We start from the raw sequence: 23,949 nt of genomic DNA on the forward strand, positions 1-23,949 counted from the left end.
TAGAGCTCCTGGACTGCAAGGAGACTAAACCAGTCAATTCTAAAGGAAATCAACCCTCAATATTCATTGGAAGGACTGTTGCTGAAAGAAATAGAAGTTCCAATACTTTGACCACCTGGTGCAAAAAGCCAATTCATTGGAAAAGACCCTGATGTTGGGGAAGATTGAGGGCAGGAGGAGAAGGGGGCAGCAGATGATTAGATGGTTGGATAACATCAATGACTCAATGGATATGAGTTTGAGCAAACTCCAGGAGATAGTGAAGAACAGGAAGCCTGGGATGCTGCAGTCCATAGGGAGACAAAGAGTCAGAGAACAGCAGCGACAACAACAGGATACACAGATGCTGGATTCTCTAACCTGATAAACAAATCCATTTAAGTCTGCCCACTTTTCTGTTGACTGCTTCTTCTGAGTCTGTTGACTGCTTCTTCATTCTGTCAAGACAATTCTTCAAAACCTCATTTGCTGTAGGTCATCATTCTTTCTAAATTTTAGGTAGACATCACAGATTACATTAGGATTGTCTGCAAGTATCTTCACCAGGAAACCAATTCTGACACACACATGAATTACACCATATCAGGGAAGTTCCCCTTATCTACCATAACACTCTTAGCCCCAGGTCAGCAACCTTAAGATCCATTCTAGGATATTTTCTCAAAGTTCCTGCCATATATGCCTTAGGTCTTTCAGTTCTTTCCATGAATATATTTTCTACCAAAGCAGAAAGAGTACTTCTACAACTGGCTTTTGTTTACTCCTCGCTGCTTTGTAGACCCAGAAGCCATGAGAGGAAGTATGGATATTCTTTAGGAAATCTCCTTCTTCAGGTAAGAGTTTGCATAATCTGCAGGCTAGAGGAGACTATCTCTTCAAGTAAAGAGAGAACCACTTCTGAGAGGCCAATATATTGAGGAGATCTCAGCATTTAAAGTCTTCAAGTGCATGCACCTAAATGGCTCCATTTCAAATCCTAAGACTCTGCTTTTTCCCTGATAATGTTCTGATTTTAGTCTTAAAGGCATGCTGAAACTGTGAATTAAGCAGTTTCTTGATACTGTCATAGTTCATATATTGGGTTTTGTTCTCTGGCCAATCTGATCTCTACTTTTGTAAATAAAGGTCTTTTAGAATGTTGTCACCAAGGCTTTTGGCTTTCTCACCATGATGTCCAACTGAAGGATAAGTAACAGAAGCCTGACATTCCCTTCCTTCAGCACATTTATAGTGTCAACAGTATGCGACCAACCAACTCTTCAGACCTTACCATTACTATTGCCACCTCATCTCTTAAATTCTAGAAACATTAATTAAACCAGTGTATCTCCTACATGTATCATATGCCAGATCTCCACAGATGAAGGTCTCAGTAATTCTGCTGCTAAAATATGCCAGGGCAAGTACAGTATCATCACCTCACTTACCAATAACTTAAATGTCTTTCCCATCTGGCCAGCCCAGAATCCAACTCAAAATTCTATCCTAAAAATTTACTTTTAGGAGAAGTTCTGGCACAAACTCTTCTCTTGTGACTTTCCATAGATTCAGAGCCAGAGATAATATCCAAGGGCAATCCAGCAGGGGAATGGAAATTAATGTATAAAAAGGAAAATAAACAACAATGTATCATTAAGTCCCTTACTGCCATGGGCAACTGAAACTATATCCTACAGAAAACAGTTGGGAAAATGGTATAAAATTGTGTTATTCCTCTTAAGGGTCAAGGGACCTGGACTATTAACATTAATTTTCATATTTCATATTTTGAAGACTGTTAGTTGTTAATTCCATTGTACTTCTGGTCTGCTTCATGTATAAGAAGAGAGACCTCCTTAAAAAAAGAGAATATCATCCACAAAGATACAAATATGCGCAGTTAGAAATTACCTAGAGCACACTAAAATTAAAGGCCATAAGGTTACATATGCTGCTGCTGCTAAGTCGCTTCAGTGGTAAGGTTACATATGGGTGCTGACAATTTCTGTCTTTATCACATTTAACATTGACGTATTTGACTGAGATGAAGAAGACTGAGGGATGAAGAGCTGATGCTTTTGAATTGTTGTGCCAAAGATGACTCTTGAGAGTCCCATGCAGATCAGACTAGTCAATCCTAATGAAATTCAACCCTAAATATTTATCGGAAGGACTGATGCTGAAGCTGAAGTTCCAGTACTTTGGCCATCTGTTGTGAAGAGCCGACTCATTGCAAAAGCCCTTGATGCTGGGAAAGATCAAAGGCAAAAGGAGAAGAGGGTGGCAGAGGATGAGATAATTGGATGGCATCACCAACACAATGGACATGAATCTGAGCAAACTCTGCAAGATAGTGAAGGACAGAGGAGCCTGGCCCCATGAACAGCATGCTGCAGTTCACAGGGTTTCAGCATCGGACATGACTTAGTGACTCAATGACAACATCAACAAAGAAATTTCTTCCTTTTCTAGATTTTTATTTCCTCTTTAATTTTTGTCTGGAAATCATTTTTGAGGTATTCTCATAATATTATTATTGATAAAGAAAACAGGCTTTAATTTGCCCAGGGTGAATTCAAAATTGGTCAGTTATCCTCAACACATTCTATCAATTTACATGATGTTTCAACTCTTTATAAAAAATGAAATAAAATATATTTGGGCTTCTCCAGTGACTCAGCAGTAAAAAAATCTGCCTGCAGTGCAGAAGACACAGGTTCAATCCCTGGTTTGGGAATATCCCCTGGAGAAGGAAGTGGCAACCCACTCCAGTATTCTTGCCTGGACAGAAGAGCCAAGAGTTGGATATGATGTAGCAGCTAAACCACAAGAAAAATGTTTAATATTCAATAAAAACAGTATCAATTCAGTCATTGAAAAATATATATCATTAGTATTTTTTAGTATATATTTACCAAAATTTCCTTGCAGTATTTACCAGAGCTTTTGTGCTTAGAAAATTCTGTTCCAACCTGGATAAATCTTCATCTATATTTGTTGCTAATATTTTTTAAATACAAAATAACTTTAATTTACGCTGTAAGTAGATGGCTTCCCCAGTGAAGAGTGCTTCCTTGGTGGCTCAGTAGTAAAGAATCCACCTATAATGCAGGAGGCACAGGAGACTGAGGTTTGATCCCTGGGTCAGGAAGATACCCTGGAGGAAGGAATGGCTACTCAGTCCAGTATTCTTGCCTGGAAAAATCCCACGGACAGAGGAGCCTGGCAGGGTACAGTCCATGGGGTCACAAAGAGTCAAGACATAAGTGAAGACACTGAGCACAGCATGCTGTAAGTAATGTTCTAACTTGCTCTTTTTTTCAAGTTATTTATCTTAATAATCGGAGAAGGCAATGGCACCCCTCTCCAGTACTCTTGCCTGGAAAATCCCATGGACAGAGGAGCCTGGTAGGGCTGCAGTCCATGGGGTCGCTAAGAGTGGAACACGACTGAACGATTTCACTTTCACTTTTCACTTTCATGCAGTGGAGAAGGAAATGGCAACACACTCCAGTGTTCTTCCCTGGAGAATCCCAGGGACAGGAGAGCCTGGTGGGCTGCCGTCTATGGGGTTGCACAGTCGGACACGACTGAAGCGACTTAGCAGCAGCAGCAGCATTCTTAATAATATTTTATTTTTTTTATTTTATTTTATTTTTAAACTTTACATAATTGTATTAGTTTTGCCAAATATCAAAATGAATCCATCACAGGTATACATGTGCTCCCCATCCTGAACCCTCCTCCCTCCTCCCTCCCCATACCATCCCTCTGGGTCGTCCCAGTGCACTAGCCCCAAGCATCCAGTATTGTGCATTGAACCTGGACTGGCATCTCGTTTCATACATTATATTTTACATGTTTCAATGCCATTCTCCCAAATCTTCCCACCCTCTCCCTCTCCCACAGAGTCCATAAGACTGTTCCATACATCAGCGTCACTTTTGCTGTCTCGTACACAGGGTTATTGTTATCATCTTTCTAAATTCCATATATATGTGTTAGTATACTGTATTGGTGTTTTTCCTTCTGGCTTACTTCACTCTGTATAATAGGCTCCAGTTTCATCCACCTCATTAGAACTGATTCAAATGTATTCTTTTTAATGGCTGAGTAATACTCCATTGTGTATATGTACCACTGCTTTCTTATCCATTCATCTGCTGATGGACATCTAGGTTGCTTCCATGTCCTGGCTATTATAAACAGTGCTGTGATGAACATTGGGGTACACGTGTAATATTTTAAACTAAGAATTCCTTACAATTTTTCAACTATTAAAATCATTTTCAATTGAACCACTCATACTCCCAGGCTTCATCACATCTTAATATATGTGAATATTTGTCAAAATATGCAGACTTATTCTTTTGCAATTATATAACTAGCTGCAGTTTTAAAGAATTCCCTATAGTTTCTAAGGTATTTAGCAACAGCCAACTTCAGGTTTCTTTCCCAGTTAATTAAGTCCCACTTAATAGAAGAGACAATACTTTGGCACTGTTATGTGGATTTTGAACAGGCCTTGGGTTTGCCTCACTTCCCCCTTAACACCAAATCATTCATTAGTCTCCTCTTTTTTTCTACCTGTTTACCTGAAACAGTCTTCAAATTGTAGCAAAGCCTTTATCCAAGCTATGTTAATATTCATCTAACCCTTTATTCATCTCTTGGCTTTTTTTTTCCTTCTTCCACATAAAATATTAGGCAAGGAAAACAAGACAAGTAACTGTTCTTGGTCTAATTTCTGCTATTTCCCTTCCAAAGCCTATGACTAGCCTTCTCTTTCCAGTAGTCTTATTTTCTTTTTTCTAATCTTCTCATCTCTCTTGTTTGACTCTTCCCCTCCACATGAATGGCTTTGATTTTAAATCATACAGTTTTAATCTAACATATTCAATATTTAAATTTTTTTACTCGAAAATAAAAAACTTAACTTTAAAGTAACACATCTTCTAAATGTATTACTGCATTGTTTTCTGAATTATTGATATTGTCAAGTTAGTTTCAGGCTTGCATTTAGCCATTGAATGAGATAAAACTAGCATATTTAGTTAACAACTCCTTAAGCTCTAATGGAGAAAACCCAATTCTAATGTTGCTGGTTGGCACAGTATTTCTTTAGTGACTAACAGCTACACATAGTATTACTCTGTAAAATGTATAACTTTGAAATGTTTCTCAAGACATTTTATGTTAATCTCATTATAATGGGACTGTAGTCAAACGATTGCAATGGTAGCAATTTTAACTGCTTTTATAGAAATTGTAGATAGACTGGACTGAGTCCAAAATCTACTCCAAATAAAGCAGCTATCACCATTATGTTTTTGATAACCATAAATGCTAAACTACCTTCCATAAAAAGCTAACATAAAAGTTATACAAGTTCTCCTCAGAAATTATGGAATTTTATGACTTCCAATTTTTGTTTTAGTATATTTTATGCAGAAATTTAATTTTCAGGTTGAAAAATTATGTTCAAAAACACCATATATAGAGTTTTTATACAGAGTTAATCTTCAGAGCTGTATACAAACTGTGTTTAATAAAGCCTCCATAGTAGTTTTATCCCTGATAAAGCATGGATTGATCACGTAGATTAAAATGAGAATTATATAATTTCCATAAAACTGCTTTCTAATTTAAATATCAATTTTACCTCTAGTAAATTGAACAGTTAATCAAAACAGTTTAATCAAAAAATGTTTGGTTAAAATATACTTTAATAGGTATAGATGAAGTCTAGCTTATATCTATGCATTCACTTCTTCAATTATTTAACTATTATGTACAGAGGATTTACTATGTGCCAAGTACTGTGTTAGCCACCAAGGTTACAGTTACACACGCTATATTGTTCATTTTTTAATATATTATAATTCAGATTGTCTAACAAGCAAACATATTACAACACTGATACTAATAAATACAGTAGATAATATCTACTGAGTGCAATCTACTCTGGAATTGTTCTGTTCTAAGCAGTATTTTTGCCTGGAAAATTCCATGGATGGAGGAGTCTGGTGGGCTATAGTTCATGCAGTCACAAAGAGTTGGACAAACACTTTGGGCACCTGATGTAAAGACCAAACTCATTGATAAAGACCCTGATGCTAGGAAAGATTGAAAGGCAAAATAATTATGGGGAAGCAGAGGATGAGATGATTAGACAGCATCACCGACTCAATGGACATGAATTTGAGCAAACTCCAGGAGACAGTGGAAGACAGAGAAGCCTGGCACGTTGCAGTCCATGAGGTCTCAGAGTTGCACCCCACTCCAGTACTCTTGTCTGGAAAATCCCATGGACAGAGGAGCCTGGTAGCTGCAATCCATGGGGTCGCGAAGAGTCGGACACGACTGAGCGACTTCACTTTCACTTTTCACTTTCATGCATTGGAGAAGGAAATGGTAACCCACTCCAGTGTTCTTGCCTGGAGAATCCCAGGGACGGCGGAGCCTGGTGGGCTGCCGTCTATGGGGTCGCACAGAGTCAGACACGACTGAAGCGACTTAGCAGTAGCAGTTAGCTGTGACTGAACAACAACAATCTTGACACTAAGAGAAAAGATAACATTTTTATTCCCATTACAGATAATTATATTAAATGTAATGAGATCAAGTTATTTGCCCAATGTTACACAGCTATTGCAGGAAAATCTAGGATTCAAATAATGTTCTCATTGATTACACAACTAGAACTTTTAACTATATGGTTTATGGAACCATTGAGATTCCACATGAACACTATAAAAAGTCAACTTAAAAAAATTTTTTTTATTATTATTATTTTTTTTTACTTTACAATATTGTATTGGTTTTGCCATACATCAACATGCCTCCACCACGGGTGTACACATGTTCCCCATCCTGAACCCCGCTCCCACTTCCCTCCCCATACCATCCCTCTGGGTCATCCCAGTGCACCAGCCCCAAGCTTCCTGTATCTTGCATCAAACCTAGACTGGTGATTCATTTCTTATATGATATTATACATGTTTTAATGCCATTCTCCCAAATCATCCTCCCCTCCACAGAGTCCAAAAGAGTGTTCTATACATCTGTAAAAGAGTTCTACGATTTAAAAATTATGAACAGTGATTTCAATTAATGAGAATAAATATAATTTCACTCATATTAAAATAGCAATATTCCTTTTTTTTTAGAATGATTCCTCTTTACTTTTTATTTTTTTATTTATTTTAATTGGAAGCTAATTACTTTACAATATTGTATTGGTTTCTTAAAAATGTGTTCTTAAGACTGCAAAGGTGCAGTCATCCTAGAAAACACAATATATACCAGTGTCTGTGAGTTACTATTCTAGGAAAAAACAATATGTTAACATTTGTCAAGAGTCATGAAGAATTTTTACATTTATGACACACTACAAGGTGACTTCTAGAAACAACTTTAAGAAAATAACTCAAAGGAATAGTCAAAAAGCATATGTGTAAAGATGTTTTAGCATTATTTTCAAAATAATGAAAATGGCCTAACTACCCAGTAGTATTATATGAAATGTTATTAATTTTGGTTAATCTGTCCAGAAAATGGTAAATTTGAAATAATTAAAAATAATAATTATAAAAATAAATAAAATATGTAACAATGATATCATGCAATAGATATATGTAATTAAATTAACTCTTAGAATTTCAGTTGCTTATAATTGATGAATATTTATAGTCAATTACTGGAAATGTATATAAAAATAAAAACATTTCATTTGTTGGACCAGAAGGATAATGAGTCAATTTTTCTCTCTTTTTTGTTTCAAATAAATAAACATTTTCTTAAAGCTATGGTTAAAAGCTTAACATTTTCAAAGTTTTTTTCATCTAAAGGGCAGAGGAATGTCTTAATATACTTACTTGAAAGTATGGTGGCTAATCTATATTTTTCAGCACAATAATTTCCAAATAATTTTTTGATTTAAGGATTCTTATTATAATATGCACAATTATATTTAATATATAATGGTATATAGTTGAATTTTTAGAGTAAAAATATGTTTGTAAGGGCTGCAGGTCAAATAAGATATAATATTTTTCTTTTTCTTTGCCAAATACTTGAAAAACTGAAATAATTTGACAATTTTTTCTCCATGTTTATAAACAAAATAAATTCTGACTTCAGCCAAAAATATCAACATATGTAAGAGTTGACTGAATTCATTTTCTGTTCATAGTAAAATGGCTCCATACATTTATGGGAATATGAACTGAAAAAAATTAAGAGAAAATTCAACATGATTGCCATGCCTATAGAAGGATATATTTGAAATGTTTCTAGACAACAAATTTAGAAGTTTTGGCAACACCAAAAAGGAGAAAAATAAAATCGGGGAATAAAACACAAAATTTCTCCAGTTTAGCAGAATGTTTTTTTGGCTAGAGTCAGTAAAAGTATAAGCTGCTTTCTGAACATGTTAGATTATTTTACATACATACACATACATACATATATATATATATATATATATAGGATTATCTAGTAATCAAAATTTCTATCAGTTTTAATATAATATTTCTTTGGAAGGTAAAACCTAAAAAAATAAAACTCCTTGAAAATAGCAGGAAATGTGAAAGACAAAGCAGGACTTTCTTACATAATCTCTAATTCCCCAAGATGTGAAGAAAGTTGTGTTCACTTTTACTTACCCTTTTAGTCTCACCTAATAAGCTGGTATATTTTTTAATCTTGACTTATTTCTTTTTAATGGTGATATTTCTTTTTTTTTCTTTATTTTTTATTATTATTATTTTTTTATGTTTTAGGTTTTTTTTAATTTAATTTTATTTTTAAACTTTACAAAATTGTATTAGTTTTGCCAAATATTGAAATGAATCTGCCACAGGTATACATCTGTTCCCCTTCCTGAACCCTCCTCCCTCCTCCCTCCCCATACCATCCCTCTGGGTCATCCCAGTGCACCAGCCCCAAGCCTCCAGTATCGTGCATCGAACCTGGACTGGAAACTAGTTTCATACATGATATTATACATGTTTCAATGTCATTCTCCCAAATCTTCCCACCCTCTCCCTCTCCCACAGAGTCCATAAGACTGTTCTATACATCAGTGTCTCTTTTGCTGTCTCATACACAGGGTTATTGTTACCATCTTTCTAAATTCCATATATATGCATTAGTATACTGTATTGGTGTTTTTCTTTCTGCTTACTTCACTCTGTATAATAGGCTCCAGTTTCATCCACCTCATTAGAACTGATTCAAATGTATTCTTTTTAATGGCTGAGTAATACTCCATTGTGTATATGTACCACTGCTTTCTTATCCATTCATCTGCTGATGGACATCTAGGTTGCTTCCATGTCCTGGCTATTATAAACAGTGCTGTGATGAACATTGGGGTACATGTGTCTCTTTCCCTTCTGGTTTCCTCAGTGTGTATGCCCAGCAGTGGGATTGCTGGATCATAAGGCAGTTCTATTTCCAGTTTTTTAAGGCAAAAGCTGAGAGAATTCTGCACCACCAAACCAGCTCTCCAACAAATACTAAAGGATATTCTCTAGACAGGTAACACAAAAATGGTGTATAAATTCGAACCCAAAACAATAAAGTAAATGGCAATGGGATCATACTTATCAGTAATTACCTTAAACGTAAATGAGTTGAATGCCCCAACCAAAAGACAAAGACTGGCTGAATGAATGGTGATATTTCTTGTTCCATTTTACATTCATGTGTAACATTACACTCCCAACTAAGTGGTGTGCAACAACAACTGTTTATTATGCTCACAGTTTCTGTGTGTCAGAAATTCAGAAAGGGTACAGCTAGGAACTACTTGCCTATGGTCAACAAAGTCTGATGCCTTAGCTAGGAAAACTCACATACTGAAAATAACAATGTCTAGCAGTAAAAATCTTCTGAAGAACCATTCATTCACTTCTCTAGTAGGCAGGACTAGAAGTCTGTGGATCTGGCTTCTCCATGTGGCTTTCAGATTGTTGTGGCCTTAGTATAACTGCATATGTCACATATGTCAGTTCAGTCCTCCAAGCATGAGCATTCCAGGAAGCAATGCTGAGGCTCTACAGTGAGGGAACAGAGACCACAGTTCTTGATAGGGAAAATTCCACAGTCACATTTTAGAACACTGTGTGGAATGGGAGATACTGTTGTGATTAACTTTGGGAAAATAGAACCTGACATTCAGCTTTTGAATCCACTTGGATGTTTATAGCTCACTATCTCTGTTTTGCTAACACACTTGTATCTGGCAGGTGTTCCCAGGTGGCTTAGTGGTAAAGAATCTGCCTGTCAATGCAGTAGACACAGAAGATGCAGTTTCAATCCATGGGTTGGGAAGATGCACCAGAGGAGGAAATGGAAACCCACTTCAGTATCTTTGCTGGACAATCCTATTTGCAGAGGAGTGTAGCAGGCTACAGTCCAAAGGGTCACAGAGAGTCAGACAAATACTTTGGCCAGCTGATGCAAAGAGCCAACTCATTGGAAAAGACCCTGATGCTGGGAGACTGAAGGTAAAAGGAGAAAGGAGTGGCAGAGGATGAGATACTTAGATAGCATCATTGATTCAATGGACATGAATTTGAGCAAACTGAGCATGCACAACCCATATTGCCTTAGCACTGTACTGGAAGTTGAGGTTTAAAGATGAGCAGTATACACTCTCGTTCTTATGGATGAGTAAATAAGCAATTACAGTAATTACTAGTTGAAGATATATACAAATCAAGATAGTTGAATATACAAGAAGATGTTAGGTATGGGGAAGATGATGAGAAATCTTAAATGATTAATAGAAATATGCTAAGAAATAAGAAGAATGGGTGAGAAAACGTTTCACCCAGAAGAAGTACAAGTCAAAAGTTATGAAAACCTGACAATATGATCCAGTTGGGAGATGACAACTAGTTCAGAATGGCAGGAGCTTAGAATATGAGAACATAATCATAGGAATTGAGACTGGAAGACCATACCATAAACCACTCTGGCAGATTGGACTCATGAGATGGCTTGTAATCGGAGGAGTCAGATTTATAAGATCAGCTGAAAAACAAAGTAGAGAATGCATTGAAAGGAGGCAAGAAAAGAAACAGAAAGATGAATTAATACACTAGAAATAATGAGAACTTCAATGATAACAGCACTGAGAATTACCTAAATTACCTAAAGTGGACCAGTTCATGTGGGCAGTAGAATTGTTAGAACAAAGTGGTTTATTGGACTTGGGAACTAAGGGAGAGTGTCTTTAATTTTTGGGGCCTTCAAAGCAAAGTACCACAAACTATGTAGCTTTTACGGAGAAGGCAATGGCACCCCACTCCAGTACTCTTGCCTGGAAAATCCCATGGATGGAGGAGCCTGGTGGGCTGCAGTCCATGGGATCGCTAAGAATCAGACACGACTGAGCGACTTCACTTTCACTTTTCACTTTCATGCAGTGGAGAAGGAAATGGCAACCCATTCCACTTTTCTTGCCTGGAGAATCCCAGGGACGGGGGAGCCTGGAGGGCTGCCGTCTATGGGGTCACATGGAGTCGGACATGACTGAAGCGACTTAGCAGCAGCAGCAGCAAGTAGCTTTTAAATAACATAAAGTTGATGTTCAGTGTTCTGGGGTGCAAGACAAGAGTGTTCACACAGCTAGGTGAGGGCTGTCTTCTGAGTCACAGACTTTTCATTGTATCTCCACACGGTGGAAGTGGCTCTCTGGGATCTCTCTGAAACCTCTTTTATAAATATATCCAATTTGTGAGGATGTCACCCTCATGGCTAAAGAACCTCCCAAAGACCCCATCTATGTATATCATCACCATTGGAGGGTAGGATTTCAACATAAATTATGAAGTGACACAAACATTCAGAATATAGCACACCAATGCTCATGACTAGCATTTTTGGGTTTTTGACTGAATACTAGGCCAATGCTGTTCCTTTTGTGTGAAATGATGAATAGAGTAGGTGGAAGGATTGGGGTCTTGTGACAAGTTTAGTCATTTGTGAATATGGTACAGGTGGCTTAAATGACAATGCACAGTGAGAAGTTAGACTTATTTAGGGATTAGTTCCTATCAGTTTATACATGACAAATTTAAAAAATGGATGCAATGAAGTCTTCTGGGGAGAGTCAGTGGCTTGAGAATAGCACAGGACTAAAATCTATTCCTGCTTTATTGACTATGCCAAAGCCTTTGACTGTGTGGATCACAATAAACTGTGGAAAATTCTGAAAGAGATGGGAATACCAGACCACCTGACCTGCCTCTTGAGAAACCTATATGCAGGTCAGGAAGCAACAGTTAGAACTGGACAAGGAACAACAGACTGGTTCCAAATAGGAAAAGAAGTACGTCAAGGCTGTATATTGTCACCCTGCTTATTTAACTTATATGCAGATGACATCATGAGAAACGCTGGGCTGGAAGAAGCACAAGTTGCAATCAAGATTGCCAGGAGAAATATCAATAACCTCAGAAATGCAGATGTAACCACCCTTATGGCAGAAAGTAAAGAGGAACTAAAAAGCCTCTTGATGAAAGTGAAAGAGGAGAGTGAAAAAGTTGGCTTAAAGCTCAACATTCAGAAAACTAAGATCAAGGCATCTGGTCCCATCATTTCATGGGAAATAGATGGGGAAACAGTGGAAACAGTGTCAGACTTTATTTTTTGGGGGCTCCAAAATCACTGCAGATGGTGACTGTAGCCATTAAATGAAAAGACTCTTACTTCTTGGAAGGAAAGTTATGACCAACCTAGATAGCATATTCAAAAACAGAGACATTACTTTGCCAACAAAGGTCCATCTAGTCAAGGCTATGGTTTTTCCAATGATCATGTATGGATGTGAGAGGTGGACTGTGAAGAAAGCTGAGCACCAAAGAATTGATGCTTTTGAACTGTGGTGTTGGAGAAGACTCTTGAGAGTCCCTTGGACTGCAAGGAGATCCAAACAGTCCATCCTAAAGGAGATCAGTCCTGGGTGTTCACTGGAAGGACTGATGCTGAAGCTGAAATTCCAATACTTTGGCCACCTCATGCAAAGAGTTGACTCATTGGAAAAGACCCTGAACTGAACTGAACTGAACTGAAAATCAGAATATGTGAAATGACAATAGTTGAGACAATGATTCAGTCAAGAATTCTGAAAAGGGGCAGAAAGTAAGAGGAAAACAGATGAACGTCAAGTAATGGTAATAGTGATAATAATAATATAAATAAATGAATTTGAAAATCAATCAAAAGTAAGTTCTTACAAGAAAAAGGCAAATATATTTATTAGTTGTGTATGATACCAAGAATTAAATATGGAAGGAGCAGTTTCATTGGATGAATTAGCAATGATTTGAGATATCAGTAGAAAGTGAGAGAGTGGAAAAATGAATAGAGATAATTTTATTTTTAATGTGTACTATGAGATGAGAATGGGAACAGTAATCTGGTTAGGAGATGGGGAAATATGAAGTAGTATAAATGTAAGTTCAAAAGGGCAAATAGAAAGTAGTTAAGAAACCTATAGAGAGGTTACATAATCAACTAGCATTTTCTTTTATTATTCTTCTTTGCAGCTCTGAAAGTTTCCTTAGTACTTGATCCAGACTTAAGTAAGGGGTCCTAGAATCATTGATTGATTATGGGGATAATCTGGATTTTATTAATGATTTGCAGTACACCATCATTACATAGGTATCCCAAAAGGCATTATCTAGTATAAAAAAAAAAAAAAAAAGGTCAAGCAAACAGTCAAATGCACTGTTAGAATAATTAGATAATTAAATAATTTGAATTCCAGAAATTATGGGATTAGGAAGCAAAAGATGAAATCCAGGTATAAGCCAATAGAATGGACCTTAGAGAAAACGTCTGACAAAAACAGGAAGAAACATATGTGAGGTAGAATTCAGGATGTTTTCTGGAGCTAACTGGATATAGATAATCCTTAAATTTAGAAATATAACTGAAATATTTAGCCTGCTCTCAAGTCAAAAATAGTAGCACTTGCTTGCTATGAACTGAATTCCCCCCAACTGTTGTTAAATTCCTAACTCCCAATATGACTATATTTGGAAATAGGGCTTTAAGGAGGTAATTACATTCTTTGACTAGCATTAGTGTACTTATAAGAAAAGACACCAGAGAGTTCACTCTTGTGTTCTCGCTCTCTTTCACTGAGGAAAAGCCATGTGAAGACAAAAAAGGTGACAATCTTCAAGCCAGGATGAGAGCCCTCACCAGAAGCTGAACCCTGCTGGAGCTTGATCTTGAAATCTCCAGCATCCAGAACTGTGAGAAAATAAATTTATGTTGTGAATCACTGGCTCCATGGACATGAGTTTGAACAAACTCCAGGAAATAGTGAAGGACAGGAAAGCCTAGCATGCTGCTGTTCATGGGATCATAGAGAATAGGAGATGATTCAGCAACTGAACAAAATTCTCTGAGCCAGGCTTCAATAGTACACGAACTGTGAACTTCCAGATGTTCAAGCTGGTTTTAGAAAAGGCAGAGGAACCAGAGATCAAATTGCCAACATCCACTGGATCATCAAAAAAGGAAAAGAGTTCCAGAAAAACATCTACTTTTGCTTTTTTGACTACGTGAAAGCATTTGACTGTGTGGATCAAAACAAACTGTGGAAAATTCTAAAAGAGATGGGAATACCAGACCATCTGATCGTCTTCCTGAGAAATCTGTATACAGGTCAAGAAGTAACAGTTAGAACTGGACATGGAAAAACAGGCTGGTTCCAAATCAGGAAAAGAGTACTTCAAGGCTGTATATTGTTACTCTGCTTATCTAACTTCTATGCAAAGTACATCATGTGAAATGCCGGGCTGGATGAAGCACAAACTGGAATCAAGATTGCTGGGAGAAATATCAATAACCTCAGATATGAAGATGACACCACCCTTATGGCAGAAAGTGAAGAACTAAAGAGCCACTTGATGAAAGTGAAAGAAGAGAGTGAAAAAGTTGGCTTAATACTCAACATTTAAAAAATAAAGATTATGACATCTGGTCCCATCACTTCATGACAAATAGATGGGGAAAAAATGAAAACAGTGAGACTGTATTTGGGGGACTCCAAAATTATTGCAGATGGTGACTGCAGCAATGAATTTAAAAGACACTTGCTCCTTTGAAGAAAAGCTATGACCAGAAAGAAAAAGCTAAAAGAAAAGCTAAAACCTAGACAGCATATTAAAAAGCAGAGACATTACAACAAAGGTCCATTTAGTCAAAGCCATGATTTTTCCAGTAGTCATGTACAAATGTGAGATTTGGACTACAAAGATAGCTGAGTGCCTTCACTTTCACTTTTCACTTTCATGCATTGGAGGAGGAAATGGCAACCCACTCCAGTGTTCTTGCCTGGAGAATCCCAGGGATGGCAGGGCCTGGTGGGCTGTCGTCTATGGGGTTGCACAGAGTTGGACACGACTGAAGCGACTTAGCAGCAGCAGCAGCAGAGCGCCGAATAATTGATATTTTTGAACTGTGGTGTTGGAGAAGACTCTTGAGAGTCCCTTGGACTGCAAGGAGATCCAACCAGTCCATCTGAAAGGAAATCACTCCTAAATATTCATTGGAAGGACTGATGCTGAAGGTGAAACTCCAGTACTTTGACCAGTTGATGTGAAGAACTGACTTACTGGAGAAGACCCTGATGCTGGGAAATATTGAAGGCAGGAGGAGAATGGGACAACAGAGGATGAGATGGTTGGATGGCATCATTTACTCAATGGACATGGGTTTGAATAGGCTCTGGGAGTTGGTGATGAACAAGGAGGCCTCGGGTGCTGAAGTCCATGGGGTCGCAGAGTTGGACACGACTGAGTGACTGAACTGAACTGAACAACTGAACAACAAAACAAAGTCAGACAACCTGTGACATTTTTGTTATGGTGACTTGAGCAGATTGAGATTTTAATGGAGAGCAATGGCAACCCACTCCAGTACTCTTGCCTGGAGAATCCCATGGGCGCAGGAGCCTGGTAGGGTGCAGTCCGTGGGGTCGCTAAGAGTTGGACACGACTGAGCGACTTCACTTTCACTTTTCACTTTAATGCATTGGAGAAGGAAATGGCAACCCACTCCAGTATTCTTGCCTGGAGAATCCTAGGGATGGCGGAGCCTGGTGGGCTGCCGTCTATGGGGTCGCACAGAGTCGGACACGACTGAAGTGACTCAGCAGCAGCAGCAGCACACTTGTATAGAAGTGTACCTTACAGAAAGCAGACCACTATACTGGAGATCAGGTGAATAAACTCTTAAAACTGCCACTCACTTTCATTGTTCACTGTTAATTTGGCCTGCTTTTCAATTTTGTCATTGAAATGTTATTTTTTTCATTATGTTGATATATGAATAATTATAATAAATTTACAAAATGTTTTATTGGTTTGTTAGAGTAAGACATGTGATCAGTCGCTCAGTTGTGGCTGACTCTTTGCAACCCCACGGACCATAGCACACCAGGCTTCTCTGTCCATGGAACTTTGCAGGCAAGAATACTTGAATGGGTTGCCATTTCCTTCTCCAATGTGACCATGCGACTGTCCTCAATATAAAGAAGTTCCCCTGGAATAAGGGAAGGGAACGCAGCATCCTCTGCTTTGAATCCCCTTCTGCAGGCTTCTGCCTGTGCTGTCACTCACCAATCTCACCCTGTTTCCTCATCTGCATTGTAATACTGCTGAAAATTGTAGCCGTTTCTAGAGTTGCTGTGAGGACTTGAAGTAACGTCTGGTGCACACCTTCCATGTGGTAGGGATTAAATAAACTGCAATTGCTGCAGTAAATACATGTGTACAGATTCTCTGTAAGACGTAGACCTTTCTTTATAGTAGCTGTGAAGAAATTTAAGAATGCAAAAACATTAAGGCAGGTGCAATCATTAATTCCTGATAACCTGCCAACCGGCACTTCCCAGGTGTCTCTTGTGGTAAAGAAGCTGCTTGCCAACGCAGGAGATATGAGACCTGGATTTGGTTCCTGGGTTGGAAAGATCCCCTGGAGAAGGGCATGGTAATCCACTCCAGTATTCTTGCCTGGAGAATCCCATGGACAGAAGAGCCTGATGGGCTACAGCCTATAGGGTTGCAAACAGTCGGACACAGCAGCAGCAGCAGCCTATGAAGCAGCATTAGTGGATGTGAGTAAGATCAAAAACGTCACATGAAAGCTGGAATTAATTTTTCTGCCAAATGAATCCATCCTCTGATAAGTAGTAGAATTAATTAACTGTATTTCGTCTACTCAAAGTCATAATTATTTGAAAAAAAGAAACTATCAGTGATATAAGAGGTATTTAGAGAGGTAAGGGGATGGTACATGGGATAGTGAGGACTCCACTAGATTAAATAAATAATTTACAAGAAAACATTTATTCTAACTGATGAAATACAGACATTTAAGGACACTAATCTGATAGTACAAACAGCCACTGAATCAGGATGGAGGAGGTAGAAAAGGAAAGGATGGGAGACAATGTATTAATATTCTCTTTTCAAAAATAACTTTTTTCATTTTCGCCTTTGCTATTCCATTTTTCCTCCAGTTGGAAATACTGAAGTATTACTTCATTTATGCAAAAATATTGAAACTTTCCAAATCATTTGCATGACAGTATCTTAAAGAAGTAAATCTTTAAACTTTATTTTAATTGGGGAATAAATTATTAATATGTTGTGCTCATGAGTCTGTTTGGAGGATAGAAATTGTGACCCTTCTCTGACAAATGGGACTACAAATAGTATGATTCAAGCTGTAAAAGTTTTACTTAATGATATGTACAGTCTGAAGTTTGGTTGGCTAGTGAAGAGATGGCTGACATCATCTGCAAGTTCTTAGACATTTTCACATACAAAAGTTTGGAGAGCTTATTGAGAAGCCCACAGGAAAATGATGCCCTTAGGGGAAATCTGGTTTTGATATACATAAACACACAGATGGTACAGAAGTCATTTTGTTAAAAGATCTGCAATATGGAAGGACAGTGAGTCCTCAGAATTTAAATTGTCATGGAAGTAGAAAGATTTTGGACCATTGTTCTGCTACTTCTTTCTTGTCAGGTGATAGATGGGAAAATGATTATGTGTTTAGATATGAAAATTTGTTAGACTCGGTCTCTTGGGGACAGGATTGCAACTTTTAAGGAAAGATACTGTGTAATTAAAATAAAAGATTGTGATGTTGGGAACTTAGGTCCCATATAGGAATACCGTATTTTTATCAGAGGAAAGAACTAGAGATGGCAGTGAGGTGGCTCATTGGTTTCTCCTTATCTTCAGAGATCTTTGAGAATAGGACATGATTCAGTCTTAAGGGTCCAAGTAAGGTAAAGAGAGGATTAACTATACATGAGGGCTATAATAGTGAACAAAACTATAATAGTGAACAAAATTAGGTATCCATTTGGGCACTGGATCACATCCTTGGTGGTACTGGAATCATCTTTCAAACAGGGGTGACTCATAATTTCTGGCTCCATCCTAAATATATATGTCACCAGGGAAGCCCTTGAACAAATGTATGAGAGAAGTTGGTTTAGTTTTATCACTAGGCAAATGGCCTTGGGAAGGGAAAATATCAGGTGATAAAGTAACTTGCACAATTAAATTGAAGATTGAAGACAATAGTACTTTTCCTGTACCCCAACCTGCTGACAAGACAATTATTATACCTAATTTTGAAGATTATTTAACAATATTTGAAAATATTAATGATGAGAAAATAAGTAGAAATGAGAGTAACAATATTCTTAATACACTACCTAGATTTTGTTTAAAGAAAAAGGAATAGAGGAAAATGTTTAAAATTATGATAATATATAACTTTGAGAAAATATACTGACCTGGATTTGCATAACTGCTATTCTAGATATAACTCAAAAATATCTGGAAAACATATTATTCATTCTAACATAAGTGTTTAAATTTTAAAATATCTCCAACAATACCTTTTTTTCCAGAACTTGTAAATAAGTGAATCCCTATTATTGTAAAGATGAAACTGAAGTATTTTAAATTGCAGTGGCTCACAGAGCAAAATAGCAAAATATATAAAAACTGACAAATGCAAAATAGCACTTTCAACACTGCCCTCTAAAGAAAGAAAGGCCAGTGTTTCTGAAATAAATTTCTAAATTTAAAACATATTTTCTGTATTCAGAGTTTTGCATGTGATTATAATAAAAGAAAAATTTCTAGAGAACAAAACATGAAGTAAAATATGGGCATTTGAGCAATTATCAGAGGAGAAAAAAGTCCTTGAACTTAAGAACATTTTCTCAAAAGTAATTTCTTAGCTGTTAGATATCAAAAGAGTCCAGGCTTATTCCTTGTAAAGCAAGACTTCAGAATCCTGCTTTAAAAACTATTCCAATATGGAAATAATTCTTTATATTTTATAGCTTTATGAAGTCTTTCATCTAAGGATCTCCAAAAGGAAATGAAATACAATGACTGAATTTTTGAATATTAATGACTTCAAGAAAAATGAAGCAATTAAAAAAGAAACAGAAGTCTACAATAAAGAAAGCCAGTTTTTAATGTTATACATAAGACTATCTGGATAGTTACAGAAAGTGATAGCTGATATCTGTTATTTTCTTTCTGAGTTTCTGTCTAATCAGTATCATTTTGCCACATGGACCAAGTGGAGATGTCTCAGAAGAAAACATGCTTTACTAGTAGGAAGCTGTCCCTTTTATACCTATCAGAACAAATGTATTCATAAAATGTTTCAATATTAAAACATATAGCAACTGCATTCAAGATTGTTTACAACCCAAGGCCTCAAATAGGAAAAAAAAAATGTTCGACCTAAAAATGCTGCACCATTCTTTACAGTCAAGGCCACCATTAAGTAGTAACATAGTGCCCTGTGAAATATGATTTACAGGTCTCTAAAAGTCCCATCTGCTTCAAAATGAGAGCCATATATTTAAAACAGTTTCTTAGATGGCCATCTCAGTCTAAACCCCTTTTGTCAAAAAGGGCCTCTACTATTTTCTACAAAGAGTCTTTGTGAAAACTGCAAAGCAAGCAGCACTTTTAGACATATTAATACAAGACAGCCCTCTCAACAGGCTGGCCCAGATCAAAAGAAAGCAAAGGGTTTGACAAGCATGGGAAGTACTAGGTTTTACCTCTTTATTCTCGTCTTGGCTAGATGCCTTTGTACTGTGCAAGTAAATATACAGCAGTACCATAACACCATGCTGCCTTACGGTTAAGAAGTCATCGTCAAAAAAGCCATCTTAAAATGCAAATTAAATTAGCTAGGAAGAGATAACACATATGTCTGAAGTTATATTAAGGGTTTATATAGAATCAATGTCCCTTTAAACTTTAATTTCATTCCTAAAATGTTATTTACCAGAATATATTATTGCTTATGCCTCCACTCCCACAGAAGGTAAAAACAGTGGCTAAAATTCCCTAGAAGGAAAGCATGGAAAGAATGCTTTTGGAGCCTCACTGATCCCTGTTCAAGAACCAGGTAAATAATTAAATATGGGGAAATAATTGCACATATGTGTATCAACCCTCCTGAGCTTTCTCTCTCAATCTTTCAGAAGCATGTGTCCCTGGGATGCACTCATTTACTTCCTCTTGTTCCTCTAAGTTTTCTGCTCCTCTGAGGATGCCTCTCTCACTAGGTGGAATAATGTAATACAAGAGAGCAAAAGGTGAGGGTGATTTATATTAGGGAATATCTTACTGCATATCTATGCCATATTTTCCAATTATTTATCATTATAAGCTTGGCCACAGTCTTATTTCTTACTTGACATAGAAGTTTAGAAGTAAATAGAAGGTATTATACATTCCCCAGTCTCCCTCAAGTACTATTTATTGACAGTAAACGCTAAGATTGCTTTTCTCTGATAATAATTTTTTTCATTTTTCAATTGTTTTGGATTTTAGAAAATATTTGGATATTCATAATATAACAGTGTTGTTATTTTGTAATTATAGTTTCAATATCAATTTGTGGAAAATTATTAAAGGTTATTACTCTAAGTCAAGTATGAAATTACTTGCACTTTATCTTGTAGGCAGCTTTGAATCAGAAGAATTAAAACCTATAGCTTTATTATAAATAAATACAAAAGAAGAAAGATAAGAGTATCAAATGGGAAAATACAAAATATAAAAACACTAGAGAAAAAGATAAAATCCCCAATGTCCTCTCCATTTTAAAAACTTGCCAAAAAATTACTGCTCAGGGGCTTCTAAGTATACAGTCTGTGCTGAAAAACCAATTTTTTTGAAAGGAAGAGTTTTTAATACAATTGAAATGGGATGCCCAGTAATATTAGAATCTCCAGATGCTATCCATTTGCAAAGAAAAAGTATAAGCAGTGATATAAAGTCAGAAAATCTCTATCAAAGAAAGTCATGGTATAGATTTATGTCCTGTCAAAATAAAATGAAAATAAAATGGATTGAAAAACAAAGTCTATGGAAACCACCTGACTTTAATGATGAGAAAGAAATTCATTGGATAAATTATAAAGCCCTGCATGCTTATTAATAATTTATATAATTTAAAATCTGACAATCTAAATATAGCCATAAATTGCAAGTTTTTTAGTTTAGTCGCTCAGTCGTGTCTGATTCTTTGCGACCCCATGGACTGTAGCCCACCAAGCTCCTCCATCCATGGGATTTTCCACGCAAGAGTACTGGAGTGGGTTGCCATTTCCTTCTCCAGAGGATCTTCCCAACCTGGGGATTGAACCTGGGGCTCCCACATTGTAGGCAGACGCTTTACCATCTGAGCCACCAGGGAAGTCATTAATTGCAAAGGGGAAAGTAAATAAACACTTTGTAGACAAATGAAAGATAATGTATTTGTCCCATCTGAAAAAAGTTACTCACTTATTAAGTCTTCTTACAAAGAGAATGAGAAGTATTTCTACATTTCAGACAAATCAAGAAATGTAGGAAGATTAACTCAAAATCAAGCTTAAAGGGAATGAACGACATAAATAAACACTTCAGTTCACTTCAGTTCAGTCACTCAGTCGTGTCCGACTCTTTGCGACCCCACGAATCGCAGCGTGCCAGGCCTTCCTGTCCATCACCAACTCCCAGAGTTCAGTCAGACTCACGTCCATCAAGTCAATGATGCCATCCAGCCATCTCATCCTCTGTCGTCCCCTTCTCCTCTTGCCCCAACCCTTCCCAGCATCAGAGTCTTTTCCAATGAGTCAACTCTTCTCATGAGGTGGCCAAAGTACTGGAGTTTCAGCTTTAGCATCATTCCTTCCAAAGAAATCCCAGGGCTGATCTCCTTCACAATGGACTGGTTGGATCTCCTTGCAGTCCAAGGGACTCTCAAGAGTCTTCTCCAACATCACAGTTCAAAAGCATCAATTCTTCGGCGCTCAGCTTTCTTCACAGTCCAACTCTCACATCCATACATGACCACTGGAAAAATCATAGCCTTGACTAGATGGACCTTTGTTGGCAAAGTAATGTCTCTGCTTTTGAATATGCTATCTAGGTTGGTCATAACTTTTCTTCCAAGGAGTAAGTGTCTTTTAATTTCATGGCTGCAATCACCATCTGCAGTTATTTTGAAGCCCCAAAAAATAAAGTCTGACACTGTTTCCACCGTTTCTATTTTCATAGAATAAGAATCTGATTCTCCCTGAGTTCCAGATTAATAATACCTAACCTGAATTCAGAATGAGATTTTCTGGTCTGATATCAGCCACTGTTATTACAATAAATTCTCCACATAATACCTCTAAGGAATTTTCTAAAACAAATTCTTTATTTTCTATCCCACTGTTTAAAAATATAATGTGTTTTCATATATTAATATATACAATCAACTGTATAACTATAATTTACAATTATTTAACTATATTATAGCTAATATAGTTACACAAATACTTCTCTACAATGTGGAAAATTCATAAACTAGTCATGTACTATTTTATGAGAATTGAGGAGGAAAAAATACATTGAACACATGAAAACTAGTAAGGATTTTTATAAATGAAAATAACATAAGAATATTTGCAATATAAAAAGAGAAGTGAAGCTTTGTATTCAAAAGAGTTTTAATTATTTCAACTCAGACAATTTAAGAAAATATTTAGAATAAAAAATTCAGAGTAAAAATGCTAATAAAAGCTAATTGACATGACTATCGGCCATGACATGAGAAAATTTCAAAAGCAAAATGTCTTAATTTAAAGTATTATATACAAATGATACATTTATTTGGGCATTATAAGTATAAAATGACATAATGTGTCTAACATTGAGTAAATTCTCAATGAAACTCCAATACTTTGGCCACCTGATGTAAAGAGCTGACTCATTTGAAAAGACCCTGATGCTGGGAAAGATTGAAGGCAGGAAGAGAAGGGGACGATGGAGGATGAGATGGTTGGATAGTATCACCGACTCAATGGACATGAATTTGGGTAAACTCCAGGAGTTGGTGATGGACAGGGAGGCCTGGCATGCTGCAGTTCATGGGGTCGCAGAGTCGGACATGACTGAGCAACTGAACTGAACTGAACTGAAATGAAATGAATGGAAATTACAAACTAAAAGGAATTATAAAATTGATTCCCTTCCCAAATGCTAGAAAGAAATTTCTAAAATCCAAATGGCTTTTAATGATATTTACCAAATGGTATTTTAGGCATGTCTCAGTGATAAATTTAATCAGAAGTTTATATTCCATGATTCACATCACTAGCAGTAGGCATTTAAGAGGAAGTAATATCTGGACATATCCAGAACAGTAAGTTAATCTTCTGATATTTTCTTATTTATTAAACTTTAATTTAGCATTTTACAACATCTTGATTATATAGTTCAATGAAATATGAACATTAAAATAAAATGATAGCGCATGCATGTATTTTAAAATCACCCTCTCATGATATATTATAAAAGTCCTACGTATTACATTGTAACGTGCTATATTTAAAGTAATTTA

This window comes from Bos taurus, chromosome 6, assembly GCF_002263795.3.
Source record: "Bos taurus isolate L1 Dominette 01449 registration number 42190680 breed Hereford chromosome 6, ARS-UCD2.0, whole genome shotgun sequence".
NCBI classification, from domain to species: domain Eukaryota; kingdom Metazoa; phylum Chordata; class Mammalia; order Artiodactyla; family Bovidae; genus Bos; species Bos taurus.